This window comes from Lactuca virosa, chromosome 7 (genome assembly GCF_052849685.1).
Source record: "Lactuca virosa cultivar CGN04683 chromosome 7, Lactuca_virosa_CGN04683_v6, whole genome shotgun sequence".
Classification (NCBI taxonomy): Eukaryota; Viridiplantae; Streptophyta; class Magnoliopsida; order Asterales; family Asteraceae; genus Lactuca; species Lactuca virosa.
In genome coordinates, this window is record NC_136432.1 from 4288344 (window position 1) to 4300157 (window position 11814).

The 11814-nt window shown below is 37.7% G+C and overlaps 1 non-coding gene across 1 annotated transcript; it reads right to left on the reverse strand.

Moving 5' to 3' along the window:
* Positions 1-3991: 3991 nt before the first annotated feature.
* LOC145128043 (small nucleolar RNA R71) lies at positions 3992-4098 on the reverse strand. The gene has a single exon (XR_013716645.1). It is a non-coding gene; the product is annotated as a small nucleolar RNA R71 (small nucleolar RNA).
* Positions 4099-11814: the final 7716 nt, after the last annotated feature.

Below are 11814 nucleotides of genomic sequence, written 5' to 3' on the forward strand. Positions count from 1 at the left end.
ACACCATCAACAAGAGGTTAATTGAATCACCAATTTAATTAGCTAACTACAAGTCTTATTTAACCCGAATAATTAAACTAGGGAATTTATTAGTTTAACCACTTGATCACTGCTTAAATTAATCTATTTTCTAAGGATTGGTAATAACAAATGTGAATCTAATCACCTTACTCAGTAGCCAAATAACAATTAATCCATTACATTACTATAAAAATTAACCATAGGAGTAAATGAGTTGAACCTAAACAGAAACCCTTTTGATCATTGAATTTAGTTGGTTTTTACGTGTTTTCAGCCATTAGTTGATTAGTTAAGTTTTAGTTAAGTTTCTAGTCTTGCAAAACTAGAGAAAACCCCTCCTATTTTATTATTTGTTTTAGATAATATTAGTAATTAGTTTAATTTCCGTTCCCTAAGTTCGATACCCTACTTATTTAACTATACCACAATTGATAGGTCCACTGCCTTTGTGTGTCTAATTCGTAAGTGAAAATTAGGATAAAACTAGTTAGTTCAACACACATCACCTACCATACCAGCAGTTGTCCCGATGTAGCAAAGGTCAGACTTGCTTCCTGTCTTCTGAAATACAGAGCTCGAGACTGGTGGGAGGAGGTTAAGCGCTCCGTTGGTGATGAGGTTGTTGATTCGATGACATGGGATGATTTTAGAACCAAATTTCGAGATGAGTTCGCACCAGTGATTGAGGTGCAACAGCTGGCGAGGGAGTTTCAGGACCTTCGCCAGACTACTGAGACAGTGGCATTAATCACCGCGATGTTCCGTGAGAGGGCGCTATTGGTTCCTCAATATGTGGCGAATGAGGAGATGAGGAAGGCGAGGTACCATGAGATGCCGAGGAGTGACATTCGACAGTTTGTGAAACGATCCAGTTGTAGGAAACTGGAGGATATGATAGCGAGGGCTAGGGAGAGGGAGTTTGATCTTGAGATGGAGAGGAAGAGGAAGCCAGATCAGGCTCATGTTTCATGGAGTTCGGGCAAGAGGCCCAAGGTATTTGATTCTAGATCAAGAGACCAGTAGGGTCGGAGCCGCTGTGGCAAGTGCGGCAAGACGCACGATGGGGCGTGCAAGGTGGGTGGTTTTGGCTACTTCAAGTGCGGCCGGACGGGTCATATTAGCAGGGATTGTACTCCTACTCCCACCACCACCCCAATATTTGATTTGATTTTCTTCCATTGCAATCAGAAGGGCCACAAAAAGGTCCATTGTCCGAGTTTGGCAGCAGCAGGACCAGTGGTAGCACCCACTCCAGCGACGCTGAGGATCACCGATGGCCGCCAAGGAAAGGCGGATGCGCTTGTGGTGAAGAGTAGGGCTTTTCCATTGACGGTCGAGGAGGCTTGCACGACACCTGATGTGGTGACGAGTATGTATCTTCTCCTCATCTCTTTATTTATATTGAATTGCCTGCTTATATTTATGTGTTTTATTTTAGGATCGTTCCTCGTGAACGGTATTTATGCATTGGTATTGTTTGATTCGGGGGCTACCCGATCCTTAGTATCCCTTGCGCTTAGCAAGAGGTTTGCCGGAGCTCTGGGGAGCTGGATTGTCCTTTAGTTGTCGAGATTGCAGATGATCGATCTGTCCAGGTAGTGATATTTCCATATTTATACATATTTTAGGCAATATTTTAATACATTTTATTTAATATTTTGGTTATTTGCAAAGATATTTGGTACTTATTAAGATTAAATTGTATTTTGCAGCCAAAAGGGACACTCTTGAAGATAAAGGACCAAAATGGACAATAATTGGAACTTTGGAGGATGGAAGCTTAAAAGAAGAAAAATCCCAGCGAAAAACCCAAATCACGACGTGGCCATCGCATTCACAACGTGGAGTGAGTGTTCTAGAAGATAAGTGAACGGGAAGTCAGAGTCCTTGCCCGATATGGACTTGTCTCAAATTCACGACGTGAATTCCTTGTTCACGTCGTGAAGCGCGAAAATTCCCAAAACTATAAATACTCATTCACTTCCACGATTTGAGGAGGCTTAGAGAAGCTGAGCGGATTATCAGAGAGAATTCTGGAGAAGAATTATTCAGAGAAATCGAAATTAAGCATTCTAGTAAGGAGATTTATTTGAAGATCGAGAGATTGAAGAATATATTCATTACATTAGTTTGGTACACTTTAATCATGTATTCTATTGTTGAGATTTTGTTCATGTTTTCAGCCATGAGTAGCTGAATTTAGCTACTTATGTTTAGCTAGATGAAGCTTTAACTCTATGGTTTAGTTTATTAAATTATGGATTTTAATAGTTGGTTATGAGCTTGTGTTTGATTATCTTTATCTAGCATGGTAATATTTGATACTTTGATTTCTTGAATTCAGATTTTGTGTAGCTTAGTGACCATTAAATTATATGAACTTGTTACCTAGTAGGTTAGTGACTATTAAATTGCTAGAGCTAGGATCGACCAAATCTTAGATAAGTGATAAAAGTAACTAAATTAGCTGTGCTGGAGAACATTAATTATGACCATAATTGTGTTTATTTAGATCAATCTTACATAACTTATCTACATTTTATAACTGATTATGTGTTTGGTAGTGTATGACCATGCATAGTTTTACATGAATTAGTGAAAACATTAGTAAATTTGGACTTGAATTACTAATAATATAATATTTGATAACCAACATTAATAATCCATAATTAGTAGTTAACCATAGAGGAGAAGTGGATTCGAACTAAATGAAAGTGTTCTTAGTAATTGATTGAAATCGTAGTTAAAGAGTTTAAGTTTGTCTGCACTTGCAAAATTAGATAAAAGCCAGTTTAACTTTTGCTTGTTTTACGTTAATTTTTAGTGATTAGGTTAATTAATTAAATCCATTCCCTGGGTTCGACCCCAACTTACTTTACTATGCTATACACTAACTAGGTACACTGCCTATAGGTTCAATAATAGATAAGTAGTTAGGTTATAAATTTAAAGCTAGATAAGGTATAGTCTGCACCACATCAAGTTTTGGCGCCGTTGTCGGGAAACGACTATTTTAGTTTTTGATTTAATTTCTTTAGGTTAATCGATCCTTTTTGTGGTGTTAAACCTGCAAAAGGTTAATTTTCTAGCATTAGTTTTACTGAAGTCACGAGGTGAACTCTTAAAGATCACGACGTGGGTTCAACTCTTTTACGTTTTTTTTTCGTTTTTTAGCTTCTGTTTAGTTTATTTGCTTCAACACGATGTGACATCATTATCACGTCGTGGTGAACGATAAGTAGGACTTTTTAATTGCTTTTTTTTTCATTTTTACATTTTTATTTTTGTTTTTGTTGCAGTAGTACATGACCCGTGGATCCAATACACCTTTGATACCACCACTTGAAGATCCAGAGTCAGCCCTTTGTAAAAAGACGGACAAGAATGTAGGAGAAACAAACCACCAAATAAATCACCGTTCAAAGATCGTAAATCGGTTTTTGGTAAGAAGAAAGGAAAGCGTGTAGGAGAATCAAGCAACCCTTCAAAGGACAAAGGCACTTTAGAAGGCATTAAGAACAATCCTAAGGAGGCTGGTTACGAAACAGACGAAAGTAGCGAACCCGAAAGCGAGCAAGGAAACAACATGGCGGACATTACCGACATTTCAATGGAAACATACAAGAAGAGAACTCGAGAGGACACCGGTCCAAGCTTAGTGCAACCCACAATTCCCGCTACCGCAACATTCGAGCTTAAAGGACATATTCTTTCCGCACTTAAGGATGTTGCATTTTCCAGGAAAGATCATGAGGATGCTTACAAACACCTTGATGAAGTCAATGACATCGCTGATTACTTCAACATTCCAAATATTCCACGCGAGACAGTGTTATTGAGAATGCTTCCAGACACTTTCAAAGGAGTTGCTACAGATTGGTTAAAGGCACTTCTACCCGGTGCAATTACTACATGGGCGCAAATGCGTGAACAATTCTCAGAGCAATTTTGCCCACCATCTAAAGTATACAAACTCAAGAAGGCAATAGCTAATTTTGAGTAACAACCGGGTGAATCACTTTACGAGGCATGGGAGAGTTACAAGGGTTTACTTCGAAATTGTCCCTAAAATGATCTCAATGTGCAACAAGAAGTTTCAATCTTCTACGACGGGGTAAATATGATGACAAGGCAACTCCATGATTCTCAAGGACCTTTAACGAAGAAAAATCCCGCTGAAATTAAGGAGCTAATTGAAGAGTTTTCTAAGCATTCGCGTGAGTATCACAATCATCGAAATGATGCAACAAAAGGAATTAGGAGTGGCACTTCGGAAGACATGGCGACTATTTTGGCTATGTTGAATAATATGGATCGAAGAATGACGAAGATGGACCAATCCATACATGCTATACGTGTGGGTTGTGAAAAATACAATGGTCCACATTTAACAAAAGATTGCCATTTAGATGAAAATGGGAATAAGAAAGCTCAAGTATGCTACTCAAGTGGAGACCGTTAAAATGAAGATTGGAAGAAGCCAAAGAAATAATGGTTGCCTTATGATGAACACAAAAAGCAAAAAGAAGAGAAATATAGGCAAACAGGCCGAGGCTTCTACCAAAAAGAGCAACCACAACCTGAAAAGAAAGTAGATTTTGAGTCCATGCTTACTAGATTCATGGAGGCTTCGGAAAAACGTCATGATGAAACCGATGTAGCAATAAGAGACCATCAAGCTCTAATGAGAGATCAACAAGCTTTACTTAGAAAGCATCAATCCAAAACATTGAAGCTCAACTTGGTCAATTAACTACATTGGTTAATGAACGACTATCTCCACAAATTCCCAATAAAAAACTACAACCACATGTCATGGCCATTGACATTGAAGAATATACTATTTTTGAGTTTTTAGAAGCCCTAGAAGAAGAGCCGAAGGATCCTGAACCACAGCCAAAGAAGTTGAAAGTTGAAGATAAAATTGTTGCTGAAACATCGACATCACGACGTGGAGATTCAATCTCCACGACGTGGGTAAGGTCTGAGCAGAAAAATTCTTCTTGCACTCAAGGTTTTCGTCCTCCGCTACCGTTTCCTTCTCGAGCCAAAATTCATCCACTGGAGCAAGAGCATATGAAGTTTATGAATCAAGTTAAGGGTATTCCTATTAATACTCCTTTCATTGAATCCTTGGCTCAAGTGCCCGAATATGCAAAGTTTCTTCAAGACTTACTCGACACTCGCCAACAACTAGAGAAAACTTCCAAGGTTGTCCTTAGTGAGCAAAGTTCCATGGTGATTATGGGAGAAATACCAAAGAAGATGGGAGATCATGGATGCCTTACAATTCCATGTGAATTCGGAAATAACATGAAGACTTACGCTTTAGCCGATTCTGGAGCAAGCATAAATTTAATGCCTTATACGTTCTATCAAAAGCTCAATCTTCCAGATTTGAAGGCTACTCGAATGACAATTCATATGGCCAACCATTTAGCGACTCATCCTCGTGGCATAGTGGAGGATATTTTGGTGAAAATTGGAAAATTTATTATTCCAATAGACTTTGTATTGCTTGATATGAAAGAGGATAAAAATGTCCCTATTATCCTTGGTCGTCCTTTGCTCAATACCGCTCGAGCCTTGGTGGATATATGCGATTCAAAACTTACATTGCGAGTGGGAGATGAAGAAATGACTTTTACAGTGGAAGATGGATTCAAAGAAGATTATGCTTGAAATGAAGTGTTCAATATTGATGAAGAAAGCGAGCTTGAGGAATTAGCCATTAAAGAAGTCATGCGTACAAAGCCTAGAGTGAAGTAAGTTTGGTGTCAAATGATGAAGAATAAGATGTTACCCAAGTCTTGAGACAACCAACTTTTGACAAGGAGAATGTTAAGGCTAAGGAGCTACAAAGTGAAGAAAGAGAAGGTCCTAAACTTGTTATGAATAAAGGAGTTAAACGAAATCTCGAAGAAGGTAATTCCAAATTGAAAAAGGAAAACTCCAAGAAGGCCTACTTAAGGAGAGTGTAAGCATACAAGAGAAGATGGAGGGAACAGAAGGTGCATTTGGTGATTGAAACTCCGAACGATTCAACGTGATGGGGCACGGATTCCGGCTCATGGCTCCTATGAAAAGAAGCGCTTCTCAGGAGGCAACCCGAGCTCGGTTTGCGTTTTTCTTTTCGTTTTTGCATATTTTTAATTTTTGCATTTCTAGTTGAGTTTTAGGATGAATAATCATCATAGTCATCTTAAGTTTTTTTTTTTTAAAAAAAAAGTTAAAATCAAGTGTGGGGTTTGGAATTGTTATAGTGGAGAAATTTTTAGAGGAAAAATGAATTTTTAGTCAAGAAAAAAATCCTAGACATCACGACGTGAGATTCACCCCCACGTCGTGGTCACGTAATCTTTCCCGATAATTGTTCAAATGTTTTAAAACTCACGACGTGAAGTTTCGATTTCACAACATAGCTTGAAAGTTCACAGGGGGGGACCAGTTAAACTTAGATGACCTCAACTGTTGACTATCACTTTCAAAACTCCCATTCTCGTGCACACGTAGTAGCAGCCCCACACTTCGATTTTGTGTCATATTTCTTCATCTTTTTCTTGATTTCGTGCTTAATCTCCTATTTTGGTAAGATCTCCATTCTTTAGTTGTATTAATTTCTTCTAATTTTAGGCATTTTGAATTAGGGTTTGTTCTTTAAGCTTGAATGTCAAAATTGAGTCGATTTGTCAGTAAATTTCAGATGCATGTGTGTTAAAAAGCCTTAGAATAGCAGATTACACAAACCCCAAGCATAAAGTTCGTTTTGACCTAGGAATGACCGACAAAAATTCACGTCACGAACCGACTTCACGACGTGCTCTTCGTGACCACGACATGAAAACTGGCAGTTTTCATTTTTCTGTTAATGAATTAATTGTTTGGTGGTTTGTTGGTTTTTCTTGTTGTTCATTTTTCAGGTACTATGGGGCCATGACGTGCGATTCCGGAGGAGCAAGAACACATCGATGTACCAAGTATCCATCCACTTTATCGATTTCTGCAAAAAATTTCACACACAATGCTCAACAACTATGCGAACATGTTAGGATGGTTTTACAATTGAGAGTTTGCATTAGCTCCATTGGTCGATTGGGCATGGCTACGTGGGGTTGGTATGGTTGCTGAAGTGGAAAGATATTGGACGGAATTATTTGTTGGGGAAGGTTTCACATTTCCATGCAACGTGTGGCGAAATTTGTTTTCTATTCAAGAGCCCTTTTATAAAGAACTATCGGTTAAATTCTTTGCAACGGTAAATTTTGAAGAAAAGATGACCGACCCAACATACAACCGAGCTCTTGCATTCCGATTGGGGGGTGTTTATTGTGAATGCAGCCTTCGTGAATTTGCTTGGAGAATGGGGTTATATACTGAAGAAGAAACTCAATCACCCAATTTTATCTTATTCCTACAAGGTTGTGTTCGGGACTTTACCTCGGGATTGCTTGACGTACAGTTTTGGAGAAGCATTTCCAATCAAGAGTATAATTCACGTGATGCTTGTGAAGGACAAATTTAGTCTCCTATTTATCGGTTCTTACATCGTCTGATCACTTTCTCTATTAACCATAAACATCATGGCGACAAGGTGCCTACAAAGAATTTGTTTTATCTTTGGAGCATCATCACGCCAGGAGTTTTCTGTGACCTACCATACATGCTTTCAAGTTTTTTGGGGAAGAAGGCGGAAAGTTTTCGGCCTGGTAGTCCCATTATGGGTGGACATTTGGTCACCGGCCTAACTCGCTCTTATGGGATTTTAAGTCCCAACTTTATTCGAAATCTTACACGTTTTAAAGATAATGATTTGACGACTCAATTCTTGAGTGTTATGCGAGTGGTGGTGAACACTGGTGGGGGATATGTCATACCCCTGGAAGATGATGAGCAACCGATTGGTCACCAAGCGGAACAACCAAGACAAAGGGGTATGCGAAATGTTAGAGCTCGCTGGGAGAGAGGCCAACAACAACAACTATCTCAATAATTTGAGGGTGGGGTACCAACCGATCCATTCTAAAGTCGGGTTGGTACTTATTTGGATAAACTCCGTGGTGGCGTTAATTATAACAATCAAGCTATCGATGTTTTATTTACATATTTTAATGTGGAGCGACCGCCGACCATGCCGCCTCATTACCCGTACATTCCGACTTGGGAGGAGTTGTGGACAAGGCAAGGAGATGGAGTCAGGACGAGTGGGGTACGAGAGGACGAAGATGATTATTTATTCTATCTTGTATTAAGTTTTTATTTTGTTTTAGTGTGTTTTGTTTTAGTTTTTAAGTTTTTATTTGTTTTGTTTAAAACTTGTAACCACACTATGTGATCGATGTTTTTCTTCTTTCCACAATTTATTTGCTATGTTGTAGATTTGGTAAGCTATCATGAGCGGAAAAATGAGAGAATAGAGATTAGAACATATGAGAAAAGCCGTGTCATTTGAAGTTATGAGTCGAAGCCCATAATTTTTATTAAGTGTGGGGTCAATTTCATGAGAGCAAAGAGATTAGAGGAAGAGAGAGTCTAGAAATATTGAGTTTTGAGAAGAGTCTTAATTCATTAAGAAAGTCAAAATTAATATCACTTTCAATGGAAGAAGTCTTGCAAAAACAATTTTCTAGAACTCCCAGTTTTCACGATGTGGCCCTTCTTTCCACGTCGTGACTTTGAAGCCATCGCGATTTAAATTTCAATTTACATCGACAACACGGCCTGAATTCAATTTTCACGTCGTGGCTAGCAAAAATGGCATTTTTATTTTTCCTATTCCAACGATACAATGTGGCATATACCTTCCCACATTGAGATGATATGCTTTGAAGATTTTATGCTCTACACTTGTTGAAGATGAAAGTTTCTGATTCGCATTTTGCCAGAATATTCGCGTATTTCAAAAGATCCAAGTTCCAATCACATATTCAAGATGTTCAAATTTGTCCACAGACGTTCAGAATAGATCTCACCACTGCTACCCCAGGAGAGTCTGTTTATTTTTCTCCATTTTATTGCTTTTAAATTATTTTATGCATACAATGAGGGCATTGTATGTAATAACTGTGGGTATTAGGGGGTCGAAAAGTAAATTGCTAATTTAAAATTTAGAAATAGATTTGAAATAATAATCTAAAAACTGAATCTAGTAATAGTTTAAACTTAAGTTGCTAGTGTTATGTGGGATGGTCCGATGCGAGCTCAAATGTTTAATTGAGCCAACATATGTTATAGTATATTTGTGGCTTCCCATTTCCTAGTGAAAAGTCATGAGATATAAAAGGTAATCTGGTAGTTTATATGGTATAATAAGTTTTGCAGCCTGTACCTGAAATCTATCCAGGAGAGCTTATGTAGTCATTGTACTTAGACTAATGCCTCTAACCAATAAAGGTTGAAGTTGAGCTTCATTGCCTAAGCATGTAGGAATTGAGCGAAAAAAGTGAGTTATATATAAAAAAGAAAGAGAAATTACCAAAAAGTTGCAAGAATCATGGAGCTATAAAGTACGAAGATCAAAAGAGTCAAAATTCTGAGGAATCAAAAAGTGAACATACCAAAAATCAAACAATAAAGGTGGTGAATTCAAAGAAATCAAATATCAATTATTCAAAGAAGTGAAGAATTACAAGAGCTCCATTGTGGTATCAAAGTTGTAATTTTTCTAGATTATGTATGCTTGGGTAGCTTGACCAAAAATACATTGAGGTTAAGAAAGATTTCTGAGGATGGATTCAGAGGGTTACAAAAATGAGTGTTGTATAAACTAAGGGGTGAAGGTTCATAATGATTGTGAGTAGCTAGGATTGGGGAAGTTATTAGGATTTTAGACACAAATATACGCATTGAGGTCTTGGTAAAATGGCTGAGTTCAAAAAGGATTGTCATATGTGATGTTGGTGATGGAAGTTCGACTTAAAATAAGTTAGTTTTGCTTGAGGGCAAGCAAAAGATAAGTGTGAGGTATTTGATATTTCCATATTTATACACATTTTAGGCAATATTTTAATACATTTTATTTAATATTTTGGTTATTTGCAAAAATATTTGGTACTTATTAAAATTAAGTTGTATTTTGCAGCCAAAAGGGACACTCTTGAAGATAAAGGACCAAAATGGACAAGAATTGGAACTTTGGAGGATGGAAGCTTAAAAGAAGAAAAATCCCAGTGAAAAACCCAAATCACGATGTGGCCATCACATTCACGACGTGGAGTGAGTGTTCTAGAAGATAAGTGCACGGGAAGTCAGAGTCCTTGCCCGATAAGGATTTGTCTCAAATTCATGACGTGAAATCCTTGTTCATGTCGTGAAGTGAAAAAATTTACCAAACCTATAAATACTCATTCACTTCCATTGTTTGAGGAGGCTTAGAGAAGCTGAGAGGATTTTCAGAGAGATTTCAGGAGAAGAATTATTCACAGAAACCGAAATTAAGCGTTCTAGTAAGGAGATTTATTTGAAGATCGAGAGATTAAGAATATATTCATTACATTAATTTGGTACACTTTAATCATGTCTTTTATTGTTGAGATTTTGTTCATGTTTTCAGCCATGACTAGCTGAATTTAGCTGCTTCTGTTTAGCTAGATGATGCTTTTACTTTATGGTTTAGTTTATTAAATTATGGATTTTAATAGTTGGTTATGAGCTTGTGTTTGATTATCTTTACCTAGAATGTTAATATTTGATACTTTAATTCCTTGAATTCAGGTTCTGTGTAGCTTAGTGACCATTAAATTACATGAACTTGTTACCTAGTAGTTTAGTGACTATTAAATTACTAGAGCTAGGATCGACCAAATCTTAGATAAGTGATAAAAGTAACTAAATTAGCTGTGCTGGAGAACATAAATTGTGACCATAATTATGTTTATTTAGATCAATCTTACATAGCTTATCTATATTTTATAACTGATTCTGTGTTTGCTAGTGTGTGACCATGCATAGTTTTACATGAATTAGTGAAAACATTAGTAAATTTGGACTTGAATTACTAATGATATAATATTTGATAACCAACATTAATAATACATAATTAGTAGTTAACCATAGAGGAGAAATGGATTCGAACTAAACAGAAGTGTTCTTAGTAATTGATTGAAATCGTAGTTAAAGAGTTTAAGCTTGTCTGCACTTGCAAAATCGGATAAAAACCAGTTTAACTTTTGCTTGTTTTAGGTTAATTTTTAGCGATTAGGTTAATTAATTAAATCCGTTCCCTGCGTTCGACCCCAATTTACTTTATTATGCTATACATTGACTAGGTACACTGCCTATAGATGCAATAATAGATAAGTAGTTAGGTTTTATATTTAAGGCTAGATAAGGTATAGTCTGTACCATATCAGGTAGCAAGGGTTCATCGGGGTTGCATTCTTCAGATGCTCAACGAGCAATATCCGATTGATTTGGTTCTCATTCCTTTGCACGGGAACAAGGTTATCATGGTATGGATTGGTTTAGCCCCAATGGGGTGGTGATCGATTATGAGGACCAGTTAGTTCGGATTTGAACCCCAAGTGGGGGAAAGTTAGTTGTTCAGGGAGAGAGAGCTCAGCGTGGGCCGATTTTGTGTTCAGCAGCGATGGCTAGACGCTATATTCATTAGGGTTGTTCCAGATTCGTCGCCTATGTTGTGGGTACCTGGGATAAGGTTAAGGCGACCGTTGATGATGTGCCGATTATGTGGGAGTGCCCGGATGTGTTTCCAGAGGATTTGTCTTGGGTGCCTCCGGAGAAGCAGGTGGAGTTTAGGATTGACCTGGTTCCTGGTGTGGCTCCGATAGCTAAGGT